Consider the following 12,395-nt stretch of genomic DNA (forward strand, 5'->3'; position numbering starts at 1 on the left):
ACCTACTACGCCGAGATCCGGTCCGACGACGTCCGCCTCGGCCTCGGCACGTTCGAGACCACGCACGAGGCCGGCCGCGCGTACGACGCGGCGGCGTGGCGACTAGGAAGGCCTCACGCGCAGATGAACTTCCATGACGTCTACACGCGCGAGCAGGCGCAGGACCTCGCCCCTCCCCCTCGTCTGGTCACGGAGCAAGACCGCCAGGAGCATCGTCGGCAGTAGCGCCGGCTCTTCGTCGCCGAGGAGGACGAGTGAGCCATGGCGGAGTGGCGCCGGTGCCACCCGGAGGACGTCGCCGCCGAGAACGCTTACTGGGCGGAGAGGACGGCAAGGCGTCGCGCGGAGCCGCAGGACAGGCGTCGGTGCAAGTTACTCGCTATATCGCAGTGTGGGGCCGTCCAAAGCGGTTTGCCGTCCATCTTCACTTCCGGCGATGAACGTTGGGAGGACACATTTCTATCTACCTCGGACAACACCCACACTGACGACTCGGAGTAGTTTTATCTGTATATGCTAGTTTTATTATCTATGTGTTAAACTAGTTTATTATCTATATGTAATATATTATCTATATTATCTATATTATCTATGTTTTATTATCTATATGTAATATATTATCTATATTATCTATGTTTTATTATCTATATGTAATATATTATCTATATGTTTTATCTATACGGCAATAATGAACTATATGCGTGTTGGACAAGTTTTAGATGTTATTCACAACGGCTGCTGGAGCGCCCCGCGCGCGCTAAATATGCTGCGACCGCTGAAGCCGGCACTTGTCGGCGCCTAAAAAAGCTAACCGCGCTGTAAATCAGTTTTTGGGCGCCGGTCAAAGTATGGAGACGCTTTTACGGTAAACACAAAATGTTTAAAAACACTTGCGATGGCCTGTGGGCAGATCGGCGCACGCATCTTGTGCTAAACTTCGTACATGCTTGGGCTAATCTGGGTCAGCTCGAGCAGTTGTGACATGTCCCATCATTGCATCAAAATCCAACCTGATGAAAAGCTGCCGCAGTTTTGATCTACGGCGCGTGGCCGAACAAAATCGAAAGGCCACAATACTACATGGTCATGAGGAGCAGGGGGATTTGAAGTTGCACGCAGAGTCTACGCCAGCTTGCAGTATTATAGTCGGATTCATACGTCCGCGTCGTTTTCAAGCAATCCAGACCAAAGTGGTTCTCACCGATTCAAAGATTGGATCGATTTTTTGGGTGCGTCATTGTGGGAAGCCAAGACCGAGTCCGCTCCAGTTTCCTTCTCGATCTACACCATCGGCAAACCTCACACTACGACCACAACCTGCACACATCTGCAACCTCCAAGTCATAAGAAAATCGGACCAGCGCCATGTATCAACATCGCATAGCTATTGGAGTAAGAGCACAGTGAGAGGTGGACACGGCCGCGTCGCGCCTACAGCTGGCTTCGCCGGCCGCAACCTGTACTCGGACTCAGCACTCCACCGTCGTTTGCCTCACCTTGCGTGTCTGCGCGTGCCCGCCTCCGCCATGCGCCTCGCACGAGCCTGCATCCGTGCTGGTTTCGCCCCGTCTGCGCCTGTTGCCGTCGCCGAGCCCGAGCCGGTCTCACAAGAGCCTCTGCCACGTCTGCAGTTGCTGCCGCGAATGCTCACCTCGCCCGCTTGCGCGGCTCGCCTCTGCTGCACCTGCAACCCAGCCGCCGTGGCCCGCTCCCGTTTTGCTCGCTCACCGAGCCGGCACTCCGCCGTGGTTAACGACGCCAAGTCATAAGGCACGCCACGAGCAAGACCAAGCCCTGAAATCAATTTGCTTCATGTGCGGGAATACAATTACTACTCCCTCCGTACCTAAATATAAGGCTTTTAAGATATTTCACTAAGTGTCTACATACGAAGCAAAATGAATGAATCTATACTCTAAAATATGTCTATATAGTTATTTTGGAACAACTGGAGTACATCTTAAGTGGTCGTCCGACTGTGTCCAGCATTATCCAATACCAGCGTCCGTGTTCAACCGACAAAATATTAGATGATATGTCTCCTATTTTTTTTCATACATATTAAATTATTTTGAAAACAATTACTTTGGCCTGCAATATTTTTACGTAGGACAATTGTTCATTACAAAAGTGGCATTATATCTCGGAGATGGAGCGTGCGCTAGCATTTTTTGTGCACCGGTGTTCATCCGTGTTGCACTGTTCAATGGGCTCGTGCACCAATTCACAACGCATTAATCAACTCGTCATTAGCGCCGGCTTATAATGACACGACCAACTCTCACGTCCACACGCCAAAACGGTTTACAATGACGCGGCCAACTCTCATGTCCGCACAACCAAGTTGGCTTACAATGCCATGGCCGACTCGCGCACCAGCTTACAACATCGCGACCGACTCGCCGTCAGTGCCGACCTACAATGTCGCGATCGACTCGCCATCCGAACCGGCTTACAAGGCAAAATCAATTGGACAATTGCACCAGCCTACAAGGACGCAATCAATTCAACAATCATATTGGTTTACAGCGCCATGATCAACTCCCCGTCCACTCCAGCTTACAAATGACACAACTGACTCACCATCCATTCCGTCTTACAATGCCATGGCCAACTCGTTTGTCGGGACCCCGATCCTGAATCATAAGAACCCAGTCTGTAACACATCACATCACTTTGCGGCTTCACGCACGGTAAACTCGACGGCTTCCACCTTACCTTGGCCGGGACAGTTTGCGTCTTTTGGCTCACGTATATGAATGTGTCGCTAGCATTCAAACGACAAAGAACCCGGGTCGACATGGCTAGTTATAAACCCAAGTGGTATATCCGTACAGTAACGTGCATACATAACCCAGCAAAGCAGGTGTCGGTCATCCGCGTGTGTAGACGAGTCGTAGCAAGCTACAAGGACTCCATTACACCGCGTGACATTTCCCCGAAGGGACAGACACAACAGCAAAGAAGGATACATGTTGGTCAATCAATGTGTCCGGAGCAGTAGCAAGCTACCAAGGCTCGGTGGAAGCACAAAGAGGCATTTCCCCGTAAAGAGTACTACTAAAGGCACACAACTAGGTGTCGAATCCCACACATATAATGCATTTCATAACATACACACAATATGCACTATATGTGTAGATCCAACATGACATCACAACATAACTCTATGACTCAAGCTTTTATTAAAGACTCATAAGAGTCAACATAGTATGATATTACAAACAGGGGTCTCGTGACCCATCACTCAAGTCATACAAACATCAAGCGGAAGCAAAACATGTCTGGGTACAGACATCTACTAAAAATGGCTGGAGGAGCCTGAAAAGCTACCACCACCCTACCAAATGAACCAGACCTCTATCTGGGATTCCCAAGCTATTCCGGTCAACATCGAACACATCGCGTAGAACCTTTTAATGAGACTAAATCTTCTCTGCAAAAACATAATTGAAGCAACCGTGAGTACAAGGTACTCAACAAGACTTACATAAGAACTATCTACATATGCATCATGTATCAACGAAAGGATTGTGGGGTTTGATTGCACCAAGCCAGCTTTGTTTCTTGGCTAACCTGTACTACATCTACAAGTTCTTTCTTTGAGGTGGGATAGCGCACACGAGTCCACATATTCACCAATCAATACACCACCATGGATCCACTCTCGTCTCCCTACGAGAAGGCCATCCATAGCACCCACACTTATCTTGCATGTTTTAGAGTATCCATTTAATTGTCTATGTACCACGTAATGCTTCCAAGTAGTCCATATCCGAGGACGCGGCTATTCGAATAGATTAAATCACCCTGCAGGGGTATACTTCTTCACACACGCTACCACCACTTATCACCATGTGCACGTCATGCATCTCGGCAACCTTCAAGCGGAAGCACTGGCGTGGGTGTCGGCCACGACCGTTAACCACACAAGACCCTAGTCCAGGTTTATCGCCTATTTGAGACTGAACCCGCAAGGAAGTCCGCTGAGGTTTCCTCTACGGCCCCAAACGATGTGCGCAGGGTTCCCAAGACCACCATCCGGGTGCCACTTGGTACACCGTGCTACTGTGTATCTACCGCAGAGAAGCCTACCCTGTCGGGTAGAGCTAAACACGGCCGCCAACACTTTTCCTACAAACACCAGAAACTAGTTGCAACTCCTGGACACAGATCTAGGCGATTAATAAGCCAAGAGGGTCAATTAAGTATCCCAATGTGAGGTAGTATCTTGTCTTGGATAACATACACAGAACTCAGTTCTTAAGTACGGTCTCAATGAGACAACGCACCATGTACTCCTACATGGCCTCTCATCGCTACCTTTACCAAATCGGATTCACAACTTTACTCTCACACTGTAGGACATGGACACAACCATTTCGATTCATCTTCCAGATGGACCAGACCCAGCACAACTCTAAGCATAGCAGGCATAGTAGTCAAGCATGGATGAGTAAGCACGACAAGACTCAAGTAGTTGCTACTCATGCTAAGTGGTTTCAACTATTTACTGTGACAAAATCAGGTCATGCAAAGGAATGGGTTCAACTACCGATAACATGCAACATTTGAATCGTGTTTGTACTAATGCAATAAAGAGAGCAGGAGCGAGAGAGTGGGTTTATATCAATATGCTCAAGGGGGTTTGCTTGCCTGACACGTCTGAAGATAGCATTGAGTCTTCATCAATGTCAATGATCACATCGTCGGAACCATCGTCTATCGAGAGGGAACAATACCGGCAAACAAGAAAGATCAATAGTTACTTCACGGAAATGCAACACTATGATGCATGATCATGAAATGAAGGTGAGAAGTGGCAAGGTCAATATAGTTACCATTTCTTAGGTTGAAGCTTGTTTTGAATTAGAATTCAAATATCACTTCAAGCAAGGTATTTTCCGGATACTCTTTTAATTGATTCGACCTGATGCTCAGGCATAAATTGTTTTATCATGCATGAAGATGGCATTTTGAGGTACTGGTTTTCCTAGCTCAATGTTTGGTCTTGTTAGCTGAAGTGGAATTCAAATTTATATCAAATTCCAACTTCAAACTATTTATTAAATTTATCCTAATCATCATTTTTACAACTTGGTGATGTTAACTTTCTCAAACATGCGTTAAAATGCCATAATCAGATTCTTTGGATTATGTGATCATTTTTCATATATACTCCCTCTGTCCCAAAATAACGGCCTCAACTTTGTACTAGCTCTAGTACAAAATTGTACTAAGCTTAAGACACTTATTTTGGGACGGAGGGAGTAAATTATTTTCATCTGAGTTATATTTTATTTTCTATGATTTTTAGAAGTTTTAGGCATTTTCTGAAATTTCTTTTATAAAAGAAAACCAATTATTGCGCCACCACTGCGTCAGTAGGTAAACTGACCCGGTCAGAGTCAAACCTGACGTGTGGGGTCCACACATCAGTGAGAGAGTTTAATTAACAGGGTTAGGTTAATCTTAATTGTTATTTTAGAACCGTAGGGCCCACTGTCAGCGAGTCATTAGGTTAGTTAATCTAATTAATTAATTTTTGTGATTAACTAAACTTAACAGGGCTAGGCCCCACCTGTGTGTGACCCTCGGAGGTCAAACCCCTGGTCAAGGGGCCAGAACCACCGGCGGCTCAACGCCGGCGACTCCAGACACGACAGAGCTCATCAGAAAACCGCTACGGGCATCCGTTTTGGGCGTCGTTTGGCTCTACGAAAAGTACGTGCTCGCGCGCATCCAATGAAGCAAGCGACATCAGCTAGAGTGCACTACCTCAATTGCAACGACGACGTCCGCGGCGGCCAGAGCACGGCCTTGTGCGGGTTGTGGCTGCAGGGCACGGGAAGGGCAGCTGACGGTCTCAACATCATCTACGGAGCTCCAGGAACCCATTTCTGAGCTCGGACACTTGGGTAGAAGACCACAACGACGACGGCGACATGGCCGGCGTCGAGGAGCTCTTGGTTCCGGTGGCCTTGCTAGCTAGGGGCACGGGGAAACGCGGGGAGAGGGGGGAAATGGTGCAGCAGCTCACCGCGAGTCCTATAGCATCGACGACGAGCTCGAGGACGCTTTGGTTGGCACGAATCGACGCGGAAGGTCCGGCGGCCGGAGGTGAAGGGGACGGCGGCGATGGCGGCGACAAGGGGCCTCCGGGCTTGATTCCGTCGGCGAGGAGGAGCAGGGCGTCGAGGCAGTCCTTCTGGGCTTCTCGGAGAGGCGAGGGGAGGCCGGAGGCTGCATGGACGGCGGCGGCTTAGCCATGTCGGCTTCGGCACAGCGAGAAGAGAGCGAGGGGGAGGATGAGATCGGGGAAGGAGAAGGATACGTGCACGGGGTACTCATCCCCGTCGTCTACGTGGCTCGGGAAAGCAGGAGGTGGCCGCGGGGCGTCGCCTCGCTCGCCGGCGCATCGGCACGTAGCTGCTTCTCCTCCTGGCAGGAGGAAGAAGACAGTCGTGCCCCTGGTGGGCTCGGCTGGACCAGGTAGGCGCCAGGTAAGCTTCCCCCTTTTTTCTTTTTCTTTTTCTGACATTTGTTTCTAGGTTTTAAATAAATATTCAACCATGTTATAAAACCCTAAAATAATTCTATGTGACAGAGATAAAAATATCCAATGCCACATAATAGTTTCAGAATTTTTGAAACTTTAATTTTATTTAAGCAAATATAGTTCCATTCCAATTAATTGTTTGATCAAATCAAAAATCCATTTCAAGATGTTTCTGTGACCTAAAATAGTGGTTGACACTTTCATGTCATGTCACTATTTTCTCAAAATATTTGATACATTTTCCTGGTTTAAATTGAAGTAAAATTTATATTGCATTTTTGTCAAATTTTAATTCCTAGGGCTTGATCACTTACCCATTTCAAATTCAATGCAATTTGAATGCGTGCATGAGTATGCAGTGGCAAGCAATGCTAAGCTAGGGCTGTGATAACTCACCCCCACTAAACAAGAATCTCGTCCCGAGATTCAGGCGTAGTCGGAAAAAGGAAGAGGGGACGCTATACTATCAAAATCTTCAGGATCCAATTGCCCTTCTCGGAGATATTAAATCAATGCATCTTGTTGATCTTGACATCTTTGACTTCAAGGTCTTCATCTAACGTGACGAAAAGAACATGAGGACTCTACAAGATTCGATCTCCTCAAGATCGAGCAACTCAAGATCAACTTATAGAATGAGACGTAGGAACGTCCCTTGAGCTGAGATACAACACACATAACACGGATGAGGAAATGAGACATACGACAAAGGTTCAATTGGTAGGCAACAATCCCACGCTTAAATTAGATGGAGACGAGGGTTCAAAGTAGCGAGGATTAATCTACCCTTCATACCATAACGGGGCACCGTAGGAGGGTGACTCGTAGAGTTTTTCCCTTAAGTGGCAAAAAGAATTACTTTTGATACAGAGATCATTGAAACTCTTCATACCAGGGAAGGCAATTCACAAATGACTGTTTGAAGGAATTTAAAAGAAGGGCATACTCAGGTTGGAAAGAAACTAGGGTTATAGAACAACTCAGTGAACGGAAGACACATTCCAGTTACTACCGAGGATATAACCTAGTGTCTGAGCGTGCTCTCAAGAACTTGAGCATTTCCATATTCATCAAAGTTTTACCATATCTTTGCCAAGATCTTGGTGACACAACATACTACCATGATGAACAGTGATGGAGGATGCAGATGCAAAGGAAGACAACACTTCCTCAGATTTCACCTTAGCTATACCAAGGGAACGAAATCTGGTTGATCGACCGAGAGACATTTAGCACTCCGCTTCTAATGTTCTCCTTGATGTACTAGCACATCCCAATTATAGGTCATGCTTGATATCTAGCACATCAAATATAGGTTGGACTTCGGGGCTTAAATGGGGTCCATGAGGAGCAACTTATAAAATAAGTCATACAAAAACCCCACGGAAAGATGGCTAAAGTTGCTGATGCAAGATATTATAATCTTAAGTCTTCCGGTTAGGTGTGTTAGCCACGACATCAGCTTACCGGGTTACAGAGAGACCAATATTATAATCCTTGGGAAGCGTTACAACCATCATATCTGCCTGAGATTTAGATTTGGTTGGTGACATGATGTTTCAGACTCAGCATGTCTGAAGAGAAAGTTTGCAACACAAATCGACGAGATAACTTGCGAGATTCTCGGGAAATGAACTACGGAAGCCAACTCCAAAACATGAGTTGGATTGCAAGACACATGTGAACACACTGGCCAAGACAATGATGACCACATGAAAAGTCTTACAGCAAAACACTACCGAGTTCTTGATGGGAACCATCATTAAGAATACCAAAGTCCTTACACAAGTCATATGATTAGCTCTTGGGAGCGAATTCCTTTTTCTTAAACAAATTAATCAGTGGCTTGGTGTGCTAGGAGATACATATGGAGTGAAGATGATCAGTCTATCAAACCATGGAATACTTCGCACGTGCATGATTGACTTGGGATGATTCCGAAGAAAACAAAATGACCTTCTCAAATTCGTGGCAACAACTTGCACCGATGCACATGAATTAGAGGAAGTAACTTCTTACACCTAACATATACCTCGTGCTCGAGACACGAAGACAATGTATACAAAGTTTCTAGCACTAGTTTAATGTCCAACATAATCATGGAACAAATGAAAATGTTGCCAATGGGCTCAACAACAATTCAACAGGATACCCATATAAATGGATTAGCACAACTATGTGAGCAAGATAATAGCATCGGCCAGATCAAAGAATACAATGGTGTAGGCTCAAGGAAATCCATGAGTAAGACACCGTTACGAAAATCTTTGGCTCTGAGTTTGATTTGACAATAGCCCATACTCAAATCAAAATTGGACAGGATAATATATGCAACATATGATCACACGAATCAGCCGATGACAATATCATCTTCTTCAGACTCACACAACAGGGAAAATATCCTTTTTAAATGAGCTAAGTTTAGGCGAAGCTTTTATCTTCCAACTCTCCAAGTTGTTGTTTAGCTTAACCCACTAGCTCGGGGGATCCAACACGGATTCTTGGAGAAGGGGTTGGTTTATAGAAAGACCAATTTAGTCACAAACTCAACATATCGGTCAGGAAACAACATGGTAATACTTGTGAGAAGATATTCAGAATATCACGAACCATCGATATATTATTAAGCTCGGGAACAATCTCGCTTTTCAGGGCAAGATGATGTGATCAATAGAGCGAGGGATTGACACAATCCTAACCCATCGATCGAAAAGTGCACCATGAAACATGGACTAGGTAGCACAGTCAATCTTAGGATGACGATTCAATCACCATCACCATAAGTGTGAAATTATTGTCCATTAACTTTCTAAGCAATAACATTGATAGGAGTATTGATTTCACACACCATGGTTCACTTGTCGATATTCTGGTTACAACCAACACGGAAACCGAGGGATGAATAATGATGTCGAGAGGTTTTACTACATCAAGAGCTCATAAGAGATGGTGCAATTCTCACGACATTCTTAACAACAAGAGGGTAATACTCCAAAATAGAACAGAACAAAAGTTGGGTTAACATTTTGATTTGCGGAATACAACTACTTCGACCCAATCCAAGAAATGGATGAGGTACTGGAGTTTGCTTCTCTCAGTCATTTGAAAATAGAATAACTTGACAGACCACAGGAATAAAAGACATTGATGACACAAATGCACAATGACGTCAGCTGTGCTTCTCTGGCAATGGCTCCAGAAAAGTGCTGATCCTGCAATCTCTAGTGTTAGCTAGACGAATGCTTATAACAACTAACCTTCTCCTGCAACGGCACGAGAATAATGCTGATAGCACTCCCGGCAATGAAACTGGAAGAATGTTGTTGATGGCCCACCAGCGCGTGGGTTCGCAGCAGTTTTCGAGGGTAGAGTATTCGACCCAAATTTGTAGGTACGCCAGGCAGGAGGTGAGAGTATACTCTCAAGTATTAGCAGCTGAATTTGTCAGATTCAACCACACCTGAAAGATTAGTATCTACAAGCACAATAGTAACAGCGAAGTAGCGGGTATCGGCAGTGTAACGAGCAATAGCAGTGGCAAGGAACAACAGTAGTGACAGCAGTAGCAAGTAGCAACAGTAGCAAGCGACAGTAGTAGCAACAGTAGCAGCAGAGCAAAACAAGTAACAGCAGTAGCAACAGTAGTAGCAGCAGCAGCAGAGCAAGACAAGTAACAGCAGTAGCAACAGTAGTAGCAGCAGCAGAGCAAGACAAGTAACAGCAGTAGCAACAGTAGTACAAACTCGTAGGCATTGGGTCGGTGATTTGTTTGGATGATATTCATCATGCAACAACTATAACACGGAGAGATAAGTGGCTAGCTCCCGTTCATCAATGTGATGTAGGCATGCATTCCGTGTGTCGTCATACGTGCTTAGGGAAAAGAACTTGCATGACATCTATTGTCCATTCTTCCCGTGGCAGCAGGGTCTAAAAGGAAACTACGGGATATTAAGGTTCTCCTTTTAATAAAGAACCGGACCAACGCATTAGCACTTGGTGAACACATGAACTCCTCAAACTATGGTCATCACCGGGAGTGGTTCCGGTTATTGTCACTCCGGGGTTGCCGGATCATAACTCATAGTAGGTAACTACAACTTGCAAGATCAGATCTAAAACACAAATATATTGGTGACAACATAATAATTTCAGATCTGAAATCATGGCACTCGGGCCCTAGTGACAAGCATTAAGCATGGCAAAGTAGTAGCAACATCAAATCTCAGAACATAGTGGATACTAGGGATCAATCCCCATCAAAACTAACTCGATTACATGATAGATCTCATCCTACTCATCACCGCCCAGGGAGCCTACGAATAGATTACTCACGAACGACGAAGAGCTTCATGGAATTGGAGAGGGAAGAAGGTTGATGATGATGATGGCGACAATTTCCCCTCTCCGGAGCCCAAGACGGACTCCAGACGTGCCCTCCAGATGAAGAACAGGTGGTGGCGGCGCCTCCGTATCGAAAACGCGACGAAAACTTCTCTTTTTATTTTTTCTGGGACGAAAGACAACTTATAGAGCCGGAGTTGGGGGCGGCAGAGGCCTGTGGGCCCTACAAGCCTGCCCACCGCCACCAGGGGGTGGTGGCGGAGCAGGGGCTTGTGGCCCACTGTCCCACCCCCTCAGGTGGATCCTGGCGCAGGTATTTTTGGTATTTTCCAAAACTGCTCCCCGTAAATTTTCAGGACGTTTGGAGAACTTTGATTTCTGCACAAAAATAACACCAAGGAAATTCTGCTGAAAACAGCGTCAGTCCAGGTTAGTTCCATTCAAATCATGCAAATTGTAGTCCAAAACAAGGGCAAAAGAGTTTGGAAAAGTAGATACGTTGGAGACGTATTACACAACTACTCTTGACTATCCTCTCATGGATGAAGGTCAGAATACAACCAGATAGGGCCAACTCAAGTGCACATGATTTCTTGAGTTGTGGATGAATGGATTAGAATGTCGAACGAGTTCAACATAATTCTTCCAGATAACCCATGCAGAAGGGCGAAGTTGGCAGAATCACAATATGGAGTAGAGAACTCATCACGGGCACTCTTATTATGATCTTTAGTTCATGAAGAACTTCTGCCAAAGATGGTCCATGGTGTTGGAAGAATGATATACCATGAACCTTGGGAGCTACAACAAGGTTACTAATCATTCTAAAGGAACTAGCAACACTATCAACAGAAAGGAGCAGAATGATCCTTGGATTCAAGAGTCCAAAAAATAGAATACCTACTAACTAAATAACATCATGAGATGTTTTTGAAAATGATGTCCAGAATTATCACACTGGGAACCAAAACACATCTAGACTATTAGGTGGTTTTCGGAGGTATCATGGATTCCTAATACTTCAAAATAGGTCAAGGTAATAAACTAACTCATCACAATGATTAGTGTGCTTTGTCTGACCAAAAAGACATTAGAAATAAGAGGAAGTAATTTGCAATTGCATCAGATTGTTTAGAAACCTTAGAAAACTCGGACAACATAACGGCTGTACGGGCATGAAATATGAGGAAACCTGCAAGAAAACTAACAACATAACAATTAAATTCTTATGGAGACACTGATCCTTGAAGACAACAACTTTCCTATAGGCCTCCGGCATAGTAACTCGTCATCCTAATGAATAGATGAGAAAGCCTAATTCTTAAACCCCGTAAAATACAGAAGAGGATGACTCAGAATAAGAATGACACAAGGAAAGGAGTAAAAAGAGCCTTACGTTCCCTTCCACAAACAATTCCCCTATATAACTAAAGAGTTGCTAGAGTCAACATCGACCAGTTTAGCTTGGTTATCCTACAGACAGTCAAGCTTT

Source organism: Hordeum vulgare, chromosome 6H, assembly GCF_904849725.1.
Source record: "Hordeum vulgare subsp. vulgare chromosome 6H, MorexV3_pseudomolecules_assembly, whole genome shotgun sequence".
Classification (NCBI taxonomy): domain Eukaryota; kingdom Viridiplantae; phylum Streptophyta; class Magnoliopsida; order Poales; family Poaceae; genus Hordeum; species Hordeum vulgare.